Source organism: Pongo abelii, chromosome 12 (assembly GCF_028885655.2).
Source record: "Pongo abelii isolate AG06213 chromosome 12, NHGRI_mPonAbe1-v2.0_pri, whole genome shotgun sequence".
Classification (NCBI taxonomy): domain Eukaryota; kingdom Metazoa; phylum Chordata; class Mammalia; order Primates; family Hominidae; genus Pongo; species Pongo abelii.
Genome location: NC_071997.2, coordinates 50,753,173 through 50,769,544, shown reverse-complemented (window position 1 = coordinate 50,769,544; position 16,372 = coordinate 50,753,173). Strand labels below are relative to the sequence as shown.

General features: G+C 35.6%; 1 long non-coding RNA gene across 1 annotated transcript in view; it reads right to left on the bottom strand.

Moving 5' to 3' along the window:
- Positions 1-5,903: 5,903 nt before the first annotated feature.
- The window catches only part of LOC129057586 (uncharacterized), a 35,572-nt gene continuing 25,103 nt past the window's right edge, over positions 5,904-16,372 (bottom strand). The window contains exons 4-5 of the long non-coding RNA XR_008522224.1: positions 6,272-6,360; positions 5,904-6,018 (exon numbers count right to left, since the gene is read on the bottom strand). This is a non-coding gene — a long non-coding RNA (uncharacterized LOC129057586). The remainder of the gene's footprint in view (positions 6,019-6,271; positions 6,361-16,372) is intronic.

The following is a 16,372-nucleotide window of genomic DNA, read 5'->3' as shown; positions in this document are numbered from 1 at the left end:
GGTGGGGATAGTCCACTGGAGCCAACCTGGTTATGGGAAATAACTTGGAATCTAAGTCTGCAGGGGTTGACCTGGGATAGGGGTGGGTCCAAAGCCAGGGGGATTGAGATCAGTTCTGGTGGTGGGGCAGGCTTGGAGGCTCTGTGGATACCAGCCTGAAGCCTGGGGCTGTGGGATAGACCCAGTGTTGGGATCTGAGGCAAAGCCTGGTGCTCAATTTCCTCTCCACCCCCAAGCGGAGAGTGCCTTCTCTCTGAGCTGTGCCACTTGGAGTCTGGGGAGGGTAACATGGATAATGTAAAAGTGTTCTTCCTATCCTTCTCTATGTATCTTCTCTTATTTCTGTGCTACACTCAAGTGCTGTAATCTCACACTTCTTGTGAAGGTATTTTCCTGTGTGGATAGTTGTTCAAGCTGATGTGGCTTTCTTGGGTGGGGGCAAATTGAGTACTGAAGAGTCCTCTTCCACCGTCTTGCTCTTTAAATGGCCTTAAGCATTTTTATTAGCTCCACTGAATTCTAGTTTTTCTCAATATAGGGACAATATGCTCATCATAGATTGTTCTAAGTATTAAATAAGACAATACATGCAGAGCACTTACTGAAGTGCTAGTGTATAGTAGTGCTCAATGAATGACAGTGGTGGTTGAAGCAGGTAGTATTGGTGGGCTGTGATTTCAGATGACGTTTGGCTTGGAGTAAATAATACAGGGATGCCAGCAAGTGACAAGAAGCACCTTATTTATATTAGCGCATATATAAAGTATCCACATTTCAGTCACAGTCATGTTTATGTAAAAACCTCTTTTTGCCTTTATCTTTTAAGTAAAACTAAAATTTTATTAAATGAAGGTGTGCAAAGCAAAACTAATATCCATAAAGTATATTTTTAAAACAAAATTTTCAAATGATAATTAGGTACATTTTCACAAATCATGAAATATTATCAAACTTCCTCAAATTATCTGTTTTAATTTAAAGAGTGAAACCATAGGCTCATCTCACTTATCATTTCACTTCATATAAACATTCTGAGGTTTCATTTCTGAAGTGTTCTTCATAAATGAGGCCTCTCTACTATCAATGATTGATCTTAAAGCAGAGAAACAGGAGAATGGTAGAAAATTATAGTGCCTATCTTATGTGGCCACCTGTTAGAGTTGCCCTTAAGTTTTCTTGTATTTTGAGTTAACATCAAAAACGGAAAGGTATGCATTATATTTGAATTTGCTTCAGCATCAGCCTCATAAATCCTGTGCTTCTCTTTGCCCAATAAGAAAACAAAGACTGTACATTGGAGAAATAGGTTGGTGAAAGTCTTTGTAGAAAGTAGGTTACTTTATAAGTTAGAGCCAAGGATCTTGACAAATCTTTTTTTTAACTTGTTGTTTTACTTAATATGATAAACCAAGAACATATGCTGATACCCTTGACATTTTATAACTTGCCATGTTCATAACCACTCAGATAAATTAATAAAAAATAAAACCATTCTACCTCATACACTAAGGAATACCAACTTACAGATTCCTATTCAGATTATAAAAGGGGGAATAGCTAGAAGTCAGTGGATCAACACAGGGCAATTTAAGGCACAATACCACCCCAGAGAAAGAGATGATTTGGGGCAAGATGTGTTTTTCAATAATTCTTAATTAGACGCTCTGTAGGAAATTACATTTTTACTTATAATTGCTTTCTTTTTCTTTTTTTGAAAGTCTCACTCTGTTGCCCAGGCTGGAGTGCAGTGGTGCAATCATAGCTCACTGCAGCCTCAAACTCCTGAGCTCAATGAACCCCTCCTGAATAGCTGGGACTACAGACATGTGCCATCAGACTGGCTACTTTTTTTTTTTTTTTTTTTTTTGGTAAAGACTGTGTGTCACTATATTGCCTAGAGTGGTCTCAAAATCCTGGACCCATGTGATCCTCCCATCTAGCACTTCCAAACTGCTGAGATTACATGTGAAAGCCGTGGTGCCTGGCCTATGGCATTTTTTCATATAATTCTATCAGAGCAAGAATGTAACAAAAACACCATTACTTTCCTAGGTAGAAAAATTTTGGCATAAATGATTGTGAGTTGTAAACATAGGCTGGTGCGTGTGTCATATCACCAGTTTCACCAGATAGTACATAGCTAAGGCTATGTACCATCTTCAGATATGCCTAACTACAAAAGAGAAAAGGGTCAGTATGAGGGTTGATCCTGGGGATAACTGATTTTTGTAGGTGGTGTAATATCATATGTGGCCCTGGACATGTTTAGATGACCACATGGGAGTTACAGTTGTATTTTAGCCTCTAAGATATTTTTAAATTTTAACTTTTCTCAGACTTCTTAAGGAAGAATCCTGTCAATTTACCTGTAACTTCACAAATTAAAGGCACTCTTTGGACATATGCTTGAAGCCAACCTTATATAAATCTATATTTCCATAATTATATATTAGAAAATAAATTGAGTGTTTTCTACTGGGTTATGAATTTTGATTTTAACTGAAGTAGCAGAAGGAAATCTGAGATGGCATTAAAATGCTTAGGGGCATTAGTGGGTTGAAATGACAATAAAATGCTTAAAAATAATAGTATATTTACCATCTTCTTTTCTTAATGCACCTTCTGCCATTGGCCTAGGGTGTTGTATATACAGCATCCATTGAAGCTGAAATAATACTTTATAACTCCTGTTTTGTCATGACTGAGGGATAGGCTGAACACATAAATGATAGTCAGTACCAAGTATACATTAGATGCCTTGCATTGTCATTTAAATAAAATTTGAACTGAATTTTGCTAAATTATTTTCCCTTTTATTTGCAAAGCTGGAGGTAATTACTTGGAATTATTTGCTGTTTTGGGGTAGTATTGGTGTCTTAATCCTGATTTCCTATACTTTGCTTCTAAAACAGAGGTTAGGAGTGAATGGGATCTTTTCTGTCTTCAGTTGTTCTCTTCTTTCCTTTGGTTTGCACACACAATTATGTTCAATGGGAATTTTGGACAGTTTAAAAACGTGAATACACAGGAAATGTCAACTCTGCAGACCCAGGTTGCTCAAAGTGCATATCCCAAAAAAGTCCTGTTTTCAGGGCTGGCTTTTGACTTAACTCCTGGAAACTGAGCTCCTGAAATGTTTTATTTGATGAGTGCTTTTGTAAGCCTAAGGCTTTGAACCACAGTATCTAGTATTTCCAGATAGTTTTTGCTAACAATATGATATATGGTGAGCACCTGCTTTTTCTTTGGTGTTCCGGAGCCTAAGTAACTGAGGTCATTTTCACTGGTGCTGCATGCCTACAGGGCTGACCCTCAGTAAAAGTCCTGGACATCTAGACTAGGGAGAGCTTCCTAGGTTGAAAACATTTTGCATGTGTTGTCACACATTATTGCTGGGAGAATTAAATGTGATCTATGTGACTCCACTAGAAGGGGACACTTACAACTGGTTTCCTGCAGACTTTGCCACATGCACATTTTCCCTTTGCTCATTTTCATCTGCATTCTTTTCCTCTCATAGGCAGTAAATACGAGTATAACACTTCTAGGATATCATCTAACCTGAGGGTGGTCTTTGGGACCCCTGACACAGTGGGCTATTCTCCAGTTTCAGCTGTAGCAGTGAAAATATCATTTGGGCATCATAGGCTATCAGTTTTAGATTTCCAGTCTTTTATGCCACCTATTCCTCTTCTTGTCCTCTTATCATAAATCAGATAAGCCTCATCTCAGCTCCTTATTTTTTCCTCTATTCTAATTCTATTCCACTCCACTCCACTCCACTCCTCTCCTCTCCTCTTCTTATCTCTCCTCTCCTCTAGTGAAATCAATGAAGTCTACAAAAATAATTGTGAGAAGAAAATATTGGAATCAATGAAATACCCCAAATTGGTCATTATTAATAATTTCCACTTTTGTCCCTCAATTCATTCTTGCCGTTCTCTCTTCTGGCTCTCTCTCCCCACCAAATCAAACTGAAATCCCTTTGCCTGGCTTCAAGACATCAAAAATCTAGTTTTCCATCATCCAATCTATTTTATTTAACACTACTTTGCAATTATAACTTCTTCTTTTGTATAAGCTTAGTTTGTCCACTTTACTATCCCACACTATATTAATTTATTTAGCTCAATTATATACTCAGCTACTCTTTTAATAAAAAACTCATTTATTTAGTAAATTGGGTGTGCCATACACAGAGTTAGACATTATAAATATACAAATAAAAACTCAGATATCTTGCTTTTATGGAGTATACAGACCTTCGATAAATGCACAAATAATTAACTCCTTATAATTATGAGAATGTTTTAAAGGAGAAGCATACCTTTGCTTAAATCTCCTCATCTACACTTGTATTATTTCTTTTACTATTACGCAACATCCTCCTACCTACAACAATGGAATAACTATAAATAGATGTGACATTTGAAATTATTCTAAGAAATACTAGAAAATTTCTATACTTTGGCAGTATAATTTAGAATGAGTTCTCATATATCCATCAGAGTGGGAGCTAAAGGAAATCTCTTTTAAAGAGACACAAATCTTTTCAGGCATCTTCTACACTGTGAGATAGCTCTTCCCAATTTTTTCCCCTATCACATTAAATAGAACCTAGACAATACCCTTCACCCAATGGCCCTCTTTGAAATAAGAGTATGAGCCACCATTTTTTGCTCCATATGTATTAACTAAAGAAATTTAAGATGTACTTTATAATTTTTTTTAGCACAGATTTTGAAACAAAGTGGAATCTTATTGTTTGTGTGTGTGTTTCTACTTTTTGTTCTTTTTTGTTTTTATTTTCTGAACATTTATTGTTTTGCTGCTTGTCATATTATTAGTGCTTACACTTAACAATATTTTGCTTTCAGTATAAGATCAATATTATTGTATGTGTATAATTCAGCAACTCAAATTCTGCTATAAATACATATGCACACACATGTATTGACACACACTCACACACTGATACCATAAGTTTAAACAATTATTTCTTGTCTAGCTATAAGAGGACCAATGCAACTAGTTCATCATATCCCTTATTTGCTCCCCAAATTCTGTATATTTTAAATATTTCCAGGAATTAGGAAGTTGGCTAGCCCTTTGTATTTTGGCAATCTCTCTGTGTAGTCTAATGTAAGTTTTTGTGTAATACAAACACAAGATAAGTTAGGATTCAATTGCAAATTCAGAATAGGACCCTCAACCCTAATATATCATTACTAAAGAGAACTTCAAATATATGTATATTTGTTGAACACTTCCAAAAAGAGTAAAATAGCAACTGTAAAGGGAAGAGACTTGATACAGTTCATGTGCTTATTTTTAAAAATTCATTTGCAATATGAATAGGGCACCATTATCTAAATTTTACACATGAGGAAACTGGGACTGCCCTCTGTGACACTGAATATTAAGTCCAGGATCACAGCAAAAGTAATTAGAATAGATCGAGGCCACTAACTCCAATATTAGTGCCCCTTACATCACAAATTACTCCCACTTGAGGATTCTTTTTACCTTCATGATGGCATTTCTTTATTTCCCACTCTGAGTATTTGTTTTCAAATACATATCACTTTAACTCTATTACAGTTTTGAGTAAACAAACTTGTTAATTTCTTATAAAATTTTCTCAATGCATCAGATAATTCTGTTGGCAAATATTGAGTTGATGATTTAAAATTCTTATTTATACTATCATTTGTTTTAAAAATAATTGGAGATGACTTAAAGAAACACAGACAATATCTTGAGCGAGCATGAATGGACAGTAATTAATGAGTTCTTAATTGATAAAAGAAAATTTGGTTGTGAGTGTCCTATTTAAGAAGGTTGAAATAAATTGAACATCTTTAAAGAAGTATAATATTTAATCATATAATTATAGTTCAGTTGTTAAGAATTTGGAAGTTGAATCAGAGAATCCAGATTCAAATTAGAATATCAATCATTCCGTAGCTGGGGGATGTTGAGCAACTCACAAAACATCTGTAACCCTCAGTGGAGTATCTGAAAAAGTGAAATAATAATAGTATATTGTGAGGATTCAATGAAATAATGAATGTTAACAACTTAGTCCCCTACCTGGAACATAGTAAGAACTTAATTAAGATTGTGTGTTATTTTAAAATTATATATAAAATCAACCTGAATAACAGTAGTTGTTATACCTACTGCAAAAACCCATTAAGTGCATTGTCTCTTTTAACCCTTTACAACCACACTAAAAAGGAATTATTATTAGGGAGGAAAAATCACTCACTAAAGGCTTCAGATGTGGGGTAATATATGGCAGGGTTGGCTGGTTACTGAAGTTAGGCTTCATAAAATAGTCTTAAATCCTCTTCTCAGCTTCCCCATCATTCATACAGAGGCAATGAAATAAATACATAAGTTCATAGTTTTTATTAGTACCCATTTAGATACATATAAATTTTCTATTTACCATTGCTACATTTACATTAGTGATTATTTCTGGCTAAATTAAGTGCCACATGACTAATGTTAATATTAGTTTGATAACGTATTTCACTTTATTACATATATCATGGTGGTTTCTATTCACTTTGTGGGGAGCAGGGGTGGGGAGAAGATCCACCTGCAAATAAATGAGGCTGGTGAGGGATTGTGCCAAATTCTCGAACTTAGAGAACTGTTGTCAAAACGGAACCTGAGACTTGTTACTTTGACATTGTGAAGCACAATCGTGAATGACATTATGAAGCACAACAGTGACCCTGGATGATCAAGGTCAGATTTCAGGATCAGCCAGGCAATTGCGTAGGTCCCCTATTTAATATTCTCCAGAGGCAGAAAATGGCTATTGTACAAGCTACAAATAAATTATCATTTTAGCAACTCTTCCCATAAAGTAACTGAAAGATTCAAACGTGATGAGCAAAATTACTCAAATACTATGACCCAATATAAAATTATTTGGAAAAATTGATTTTGTTGATTCTGATGTTTGAATAAAATCAAGAAAACTAATCAATACTTTACTTAATACACATTCTTCTTCTTACTGGTCGTATATGAAGGCCCACCAATATCTTCGGGGATCTGGAGATGGATTAGCAAAGTCCAAAATTCAAGGAGGTTATAGCTTTGTAAGAGATAAATACAATAAACAATAACGATACTAGTGTAGTAGAGCCAATGATGGGACACTCATATTTGAGTAGAAAGTCACTCTGTGCACAGAGTGGTGTAGGGATATCTTATTATGTAGGCGTAGTGAAAGATGATAATTAAAATTTGGGAGGCAGCAGAGGTATTATCACAAAGGACATTCAGTTCTAGGGAAGGTTTTCAGGAATGAAAGTTTCTCAAGCAATGGTAAGAAATTCTACCTGGTCAGGAGTGAAATACTTAAACTTATGGCAGTGTCACTATAAACATTACAATTGTTGTTCCAGTGTCTCTTGTGCTTTTGATGATCCTATCCAAAGCTAAGTCATATTTCTGACTAACTGAAACTCTATCTTTGCTTCTCTCACTCAAATTAAAATATCTCAATGCAAGTGAGAAATGTGAATCTACCCTACTTCATTTAAAAATAGGTAATATACCCACAAGCAGAGGATACTTGGTAATATATCATTTAAATCTCATTCATGGCCATTTAGTACCTCAGTCTATTAACATTGCCAATGATACCACTATGCAGAGAGTTTGCCTCAGTTGACATGTTCAGGGACAGAGATGAACATGAGAAGTGGCTATTTGTGCTGGTTTTCTGAACTTATAGCCTTCAAACTTTCTAAATGGCTCTTCTCTTTAATGTAGGGACTAATGTTCATTTTGCAACTTGTCCTGCATATCTACAAATTGTTTTTCTGCCAAGCTCGCTAACATATTGCTTTCACATCAAAGTTGAATGCAATTCTCAGGTGCACTATTATGTCCCAGTAGTGGGTCTTAGAAAAGAGAAACATATAATTACTCCTATTCTGGTGTAAATTTTCAAAATGATACACAATTAGTGAATTGATCTAGCAAACTCCCTTAAAGAAATCCACTCCTCAGAGTGCTCATTAGCTCTCCAGGATTCAGCACTGTTTTAGCACCTTTTCTTACTAAATAGCAGCTCCCATAGGGTAAACTCTAATATGTTTTTCATTCCTAACTTGCTTTAGCAACAAGATTTGTGTATGATAACCACTGAAAGTCCATCCCATCTCAGCAAGTAGATGCTGACTATGTTACCTTAACCTGTTTATGAATACTGGGACATGACATTTGCTCTTGTAGTTAGGGTACTGCAAGTTTCTTCTCTGTGACTGGTCCTCATCCTGTGTGGAAACTTTGTCTTTTCTGTCCTTCTCACTCACTCACCGATTTTATTTATTATCCTGATTTCATTTAACAATAAATATTTGTTAGATCAAGCTTGTCCAAACTGCGACCCGTGAGCTGCATGTGACCTAAGATGGCTTTGAACACAGCCCAACACAAATTTGTAAACTTTTTAAAACATTATAAGATTGTGTGTGTGTGTGTGTGTGTGTGTTTCTAGCTCATTAGCTATCGTTAATGTTAATATATTTTATGTGTGGCCCAAGACAGTTCTTCTTTTTCCAATGTGGCCCGGGGAAGCCAAAAGATTGGATACTCTTGTGTGAAATGCTCCTCCTGTACTATCAGTCATATCCATAAACAGAATGTTTTCAGTTACTCTTCCTTGCATTTTGACCTCATATTTATTGGAATTTATGCCAACACTTCTAGCTATGTAAGGATTGTAGGTTTAAAAGAATATATTCATATTTAATCTCAAATTAAAGATAATGCTGATGATAGAAACTTGGCTGTATTTCAAATATGATGAAATAGGGCCAAATGTGTAGTCAAACCTCCTTCTCCTTAGTACAAAAAACAAATATTTTGAAAATCCATTACATTTCAGGGGAGTGGAAATCATCAAATATGTAAAAATTGACCCAGGACTTTAAATAGCTGAATTAGCAAGTTGTACTTTCCAGAGATTCAAAAAAATCAATAGTAAGTAAACATAATACATGTACAAAAGAAAGTAAAAATAAAAATATTCAAATAAGAAGAGTGGAGCTCTGAAAATAATTTTTCCACTACTAAAATCTCCTTGAGTAGACCATATATGTCCTTTCCCAGCTCAGAGCTCAACATAGGAATATAGGTTTTTGAAGTTGAGGAGGGAATTTAAGGTGTTACTAATCTGTTTTAATTGGTCATATGAAAAATTGACTGTGACACCACAATATGTAGAAAATTTTTCAATAATGAAAGTATCTGTAATGTAAAAACCAAAAACTACAACACAAAATCATACATAGTTTGACCTGAAATATAACACTCCACCAGAATGTTTCATAGGAAGCTTGCCCTAGAAAATCTTAGGTGGACAGTCATTTAAATATAGTACAGATATTACTATAATCTACATAATTTAAAATTATGTGTATATATACATATATTTTCACAGACATAGCAATGTTCAATGCATGATGTTACATTTGGATAGTATTTAACCTTATCTATGGATTATCATGCAGAATCATAGCAGTTGAATGTCACAACAGTTTTGTAAGAAAGACCAAATATTATTATTATTCCAATTGTAGATGAAGAAACTGAGATTTAGAAAAATTTCTTTAATTACAGTGTAGGTGGTTCTTCAGGTTGAATCCCTGTATATGGAAGTATGTTTAATATAGTAGCCTAGTCACTGATTTCTACTTCTTGCTAATGGCTCTTCAAAAGATGCTGTATCCATAGGAGTCACAGTATGTGTGGCGGTGTGTTGAAGTACTTCCACAGCGAGACCATGATTTAAAAACTTTATCATCTTATTTTTTCAGCCTGTGTATATTTAACTCTCTACATTATTACTATTTTAAAATATTTAATAAGTCAATATGGCCTTCCATTCTAGTATTCTTTTGACATTTCTGTGACTTTTAGTCATTCTTGTGCTTAGATATACAATGGAAAAATTATCCATTACCTCATCTTAGAATAGAGTTTAGGTTTAGAATAAAAAACTTTTGAAAAACTGCTTTACTAATTTCTCCTAACATAAATTTCTTTCAAATTACTTTAACCAGAGTTGGAACTAATGGAATTGGTCAAATCTTTAATATGAGATACTGCCGCTCCATTAAAAAGAATCATGGCCTTGACCAAATGGGAATTAATTAATGTTATCTATCACATCAAATAGGCTAACAAAGAAAAATCTCTTGGTGATTATCAGTAGAAGCAGAAAAAACATTTCACAAAATTCAACAACCATTCATAATAAAAACTCTTAGTAATCTAGGAATGAAGCAGAACTTTCTAAACTTGATAAAGAACACCTTGAACTCAGCTCTGCACCAAGCAAACCTAATAGGCATCTACAGAAGTCTCCACCCCAAATCAACAGAATATACATTTTTTTCAGCACCACACCACACCTATTCCAAAATTGACCACATAGTTGGAAGTAAAGCTCTCCTCAGCAAATGTAAAAGAACAGAAATTATAACAAACTGTCTCTCAGACCACTGTGCAATCAAACTAGAACTCAGGATTAAGAAACACACTCAAAACCGCTCAACTACATGGAAACTGAACAACCTGCTCCTGAATGACTACTGGGTACATAACGAAATGAAGGCAGAAATAAAGATATTCTTTGAAACCAACGAGAACAAAGACACAACATACCAGAATCTCTGGGACACATTCAAAGCAGTGTGTAGAGGGAAATTTGAAGCACTAAATGCCCACAAGAGAAAGCAGAAAAGATCCAAAATTGACACCCTAGCATCACAATTAAAAGAACTAGAAAAGCAAGAGCAAACACATTCAAAAGCTAGCAGAAGGCAAGAAATAACTAAAATGAGAGCAGAACTGAAGGAAATAGAGACACAAAAAACCCTTCAAAAAATTAATGAATCCAGGAGCTGGTTTTTTGAAAGGATCAACAAAATTGATAGACCGCTAGCAAGACTAATAAAGAAGAAAAGAGAGAAGAATCAAATAGATGCAATAAAAAAGGGTAAAGGGGATCCCTTTACCGATCCCACAGAAATACAAACTACCATCAGAGAATACTACAAACACCTCTACGCAAATAAACTAGAAAACCTAGAAGAAATGGATAAATTCCTCGACTAAACCAGGAAGAAGTTGAATCTCTGAATAGACCAATAACAGGACCTGAAATTCTGGCAATAATCAATAGCCTACCAACAAAAAACAGTCCAGGACCAGATGGATTCACAGCCAAATTCTACCAGAGGTACAAGGAGGAACTGGTACCATTCCTTCTGAAACTATTCCAATCAATAGAAAAAGAGGGAATCCTCCCTAACTCATTTTATGAGGCCAGCATCATCCTAATACCAAAGCCTGGCAGAGACACAACCAAAAAAGAGAATTTTAGACCAATGTCCTTGATGAACATTGATGCAAAAATCCTCAATAAAATACTGGCAAACAGAATCCAGCAGCACATCAAAAAGCTTATCCACCATGATCAAGTGAGCTTCATCCCTGGGATGCAAGGCTGGTTCAATATATGCAAATCAGTAAATGTAATCCAGCATATAAACAGAACCAAAGACAAAAACCACATGATTATCTCAATAGATGCAGAAAAGGCCCTTGACAAAATTCAACAACCCTTCATGCTAAAAACTCTCAATGAATTAGGTATTGATGGGACGTATCTCAAAATAATAAGAGTTATGTATGACAAACCCACAGCCAATATCATACTGAATGGGCAAAAACTGGAAGCATTCCCTTTGAAAACGGGCACAAGACAGGGATACCCTCTCTCACCACTCCTATTCAACATAGTGTTGGAAGTTCTGGCCAGGGCAATTAGGCAGGAGAAGGAAATAAAGGGTATTCAATTAGGAAAACAGGAAGTCAAATTGTCCCTGTTTGCAGATGACATGATTGCATATCTAGAAAACCCCATTGTTTCAGCCCAAAATCTCCTTAAGCCGATAAGCAACTTCAGCAAAGTCTCAGGATACAAAATCAATGTACAAAAATCACAAGCATTCTTATACACCAATAACAGACAAATAGAGAGCCAAATCATGAGTGAACTCCCATTCACAATTGCTTCAAAGAGAACAAAATACCTAGGAATCCAACTTACAAGGGATGTAAAAGACCTCTTCAAGGAGAACTACAAACCACTGATCAATGAAATAAAAGAGGATACAAACAAATGGAAGAACATTCCATGTTCATGGGTAGGAAGAATCAATATCGTGAAAATGGCCATACTGCCTAAGGTAATTTATAGATTCAATGCCATCCCCATCAAGCTACCAATGACTTTCTTCACAGAACTGGAAAAAACTACTTTAAAGTTCATATGGAACCAAAAAGGAGCCCACATGGCCAAGTCAATCCTAAGCCAAAAGAACAAAGCTGGAGGCATCACACTACCTCACTTCAAACCATACTACAAGGCTACAGTAACCAAAACAGCATGGTACTGGTACCAAAACAGAGATATAGATCAATGTAACAGAACAGAGCCCTCAGAAATAACACCGCATATCTACAACTATCTGATCTTTGAGAAACCTGAGAAAAACTAGCAATGGGGAAAGGATTCCCTATTTAATAAATGGTGCTGGGAAAACTGGCTAGCCATATGTAGAAAGCTGAAACTGGATCCCTTCCTTACACCTTATACAAAAATTAATTCAAGATGGATTAAAGACTTACATGTTAGACCTAAAACCATAAAAACCCTAGAAGAAAACCTAAGTATTACCATTCAGGATATAGGCATGGGCAAGGACTTCATGTCTAAAACACCAAAAGCAATGGCAACAAAAGCCAAAATTGACAAATGGGATCTAATTAAACTCAAGAGCTTCTGCACAGCAAAAGAAACTACCATCAGAGTGAACAGGCAACCTACAGAATGGGAGAAAATTTTCACAACCTACTCATCTGACAAAGGGCTAATATCCAGAATCTACAATGAACTCCAACAAATTTACAAGAAAAAAACAACCCCATCAAAAAGTGGGCGAAGGACATGAACAGACACTTCTCAAAAGAAGACATTTATGCAGCCAAAAAACACATGAAAAAATGTTCACCATCACTGGCCATCAGAGAAATGCAAATCAAAACCACAATGAGATACCATCTCACACCAGTTAGAATGGCAATCATTAAAAAGTCAGGAAACAACAGGTGCTGGAGAGGATGTGGAGAAATAGGAACACTTTTACACTGTTGGTGGGACTGTAAACTAGTTCAACCATTGTGGAAGTCAGTGTGGCCATTACTCAGGGATCTAGAACTAGAAATACCATTTGACCCAGCCATCCCATTACTGGGTATATACCCAAAGGACTATAAATCATGCTGCTATAAAGACACATGCACACGTATGTTTATTGCGGCATTATTCACAATAGCAAAGACTTGGAACCAAGCCAAATGTCCAACAATGATAGACTGGATTAAGAAAATGTGGCACATATACACCATGGAATACTATTCAGCCATAAAAAATGATGAGTTCATGTCCTTTGTAGGGACATGGATGGAACTGGAAATCATCATTCTCAGTAAACTATCGTAAGGACAAAAAACCAAACACCGCATGTTCTCACTCACTGGTGGGAATTGAACAATGAGAACACATGGACACAGCAAGGGGAACATCACACTCTGGGGACTGTTGTGGGTGGGGGGAGGGGGGAGGGATAGCACTGGGAGATATACCTAATGCTAAATGACGAGTTAATGGGTGCAGCACACCAGCATGGCACATGTATACATATGTAATTAACCTGCACATTGTGCACATGTACCCTAAAACTTAAAGTATAATAATAGTAAAATAAAATTAAATTAAATTTAAAAAAAGAACATCTACAAAAAACCTACAACTAATATCATACATAATGGTGAGTAACTAAAAATGTTTCCTTTAAAATCATCTAACAGAAACATCTAAACTGACATTTGACCAAATAATCTGTGTACCTTCACCTAGCCAAGCTGATAAATAAAATTAGCTAGCACAGCCTAGTTACCATAGACAGAGGAAAGAATTTGGGGGTTAATTAGTAAATAGCAATAAGCCTAACTTAAATCCTTTCTTTCTCTAGCATCCCCTGTTCATCCAAAAGTTCAACTATTCTCTCCCTATGCTATTTTCCTCTGCTGTATGAACATATTCAGTATCTCTTTAAAAATCAGTTCATTTATATACATATCCTCTAGTTTTTCTTGTTTTCACTTTCCGAGCCATCAGTAAAATCATGTACATAACATGCACCTGCACAGTCTGGTACAAAATAAGTCTGCAATAATGGTTGAAAGTTATTAAAGTTCTCCTTTCTTTCTATGGTTTTAATCATTATAAAGATAATGTCTATGTTTCCTCAGATTATTGTTCAATCGTCTTGAAATCTTGTACTTCTAATTCTTCTCTTTATCGCTGGCTGTTGCTTATGGTGGATTTTTTCAGTTTTTTGTTAATTTGTTTTTAGGTAAACTTTGAGATTTCCTTTTACTGTTGGGAATTCCTTGCAGCCTAAGTTGTAAAAATGTCACTCCACGGTGCTAGGAACCACAGTAGTATTAACAACTTGGGAAAACTATTTTTGGTAGTATTTTTGCTTGTGATTTTCTCCCGAAAGTATTAGAATAAATTTAAATCTCTAATGTGTATGACATTTAGGGATCTTCCCTGGATAGTACATGAGTCATACAAGTGGAAGCAGAGACCTCTATAAAGCCGGCATTGTATACGGAAGGGCTGTACCCATGGTGAAACATTGGACTAGTTACCAGAGAAGAGAGTCAATTAAGCAACATCTCTAAGTCAGTGGTTTACAAACTTGGCTGCACGTTAGAATCACCTGGGTGGCTTTCAAACAAACAAATGTACAATAAAGGAACAAAAACCAGGATGTGTAGGTCATTTCTAGCAGAGTAATTAAATCAGAATATCTGTTGGCACTAACATTGATGGAAAGCTTCACAGGAAATTCCAATGTGCAGCCAAGTTTGAGAACTACTATTAGAGGTGATCTCTGAGAATCTAGAACCCTATTGTTTATTACGGTTTTTGTTTGTCAAACTGTGGTTGAGAAGACACTAGACAATTTGTTGCTCTGTAATTGCTACAGTGTTAAGATATTTATGACATAGAGGCTAGAATCTGTGTTTTACACCACAATAGCCATTCACGTGGTTATTTCAATTCTACTTTAATTACTTGTTAAAGAAATCAGTTTCTCATTCACGTTAGCCACATTTCAAGGGCTTAATAGACACATGTTTTTAATGGCAAGTGTATTGAATGGCACAGATAGACTAACTATCCATCATTTTTGGAAGTTCTATGGGACAGTATTAAGCTAGAAAACTAGAATATCTTCTTGAGGCAGTCGGCCCTATTACTCTGGAAAATTATCCAAAGGATATTGTTAATTCTCAAATGTAACTTTTGAACAAAATTGTAATTAAGGCATGTGAGACAAAACAATGTTAGTTTATTTCCTGTATTATAGAACAGTTACAGAGGATTTCACGTCCTTAGGCTTTCTACATGATTGCAACACGTTGAAGTTTCTAATTTTACAGTCAAGCAACGCAAGAGAAGTTTAGAAGCTTCTCAATGCCCAGGCGGCTAGTTGAAATAAGAAGAGATAAATTGCAATAGAGAGAAATGAACCCAGAGCTGGGCCTATTGCTCCACAGAGTAACCACGTGCAGGTGGGTATATTAAAATGTGCAAACACAGTTTCAGAGTGCCTGGTGCTAAGACACAAGGACCGCTTTTGTTCTTCTACAAGCCCAGCATGATTTCAATGATGTGTAGATGGAGCATCTATAAAAAACAAGGTGGCATCAAAAATTCTGACTAGGCTTACCACTAGAGTAAGATCCTCAGGAGTCTTTGGCTTAAATTAGCTCAGTATTTCCAGAGCTGCAGCACAGTTACCTCTAGTGTACTATTTAGCATTACAATAAATCAGTGCTTCTTTGTTCCTTCAGCTCTCCACAGCCTCCATGGACTGAAGCAGCACAAGATGTTTATATTCTATTCCAAGTGCACATGCTTTTACACAGCTCATAGTTATGAGAATGTCTTTGGATATTCTTGGAGTTTTCCATCAAGTAGAAGAAGTTCAATTCTGTTTGGTAATTATTATCATAGAAATTCAAGTAAATGCCAGAATAGAGTTTTTAAAATACACTCCTTCGGAACACTCTGTCTTCAATTATCTGAGTCTTAGGCAAATCATTTCTTTTGTAATTCACATTTTTTATTAACTTTGACTCTTCAGTGATTTGTTTGAAAAAGCTCACTACAGAGACATTTAATATAATAGGT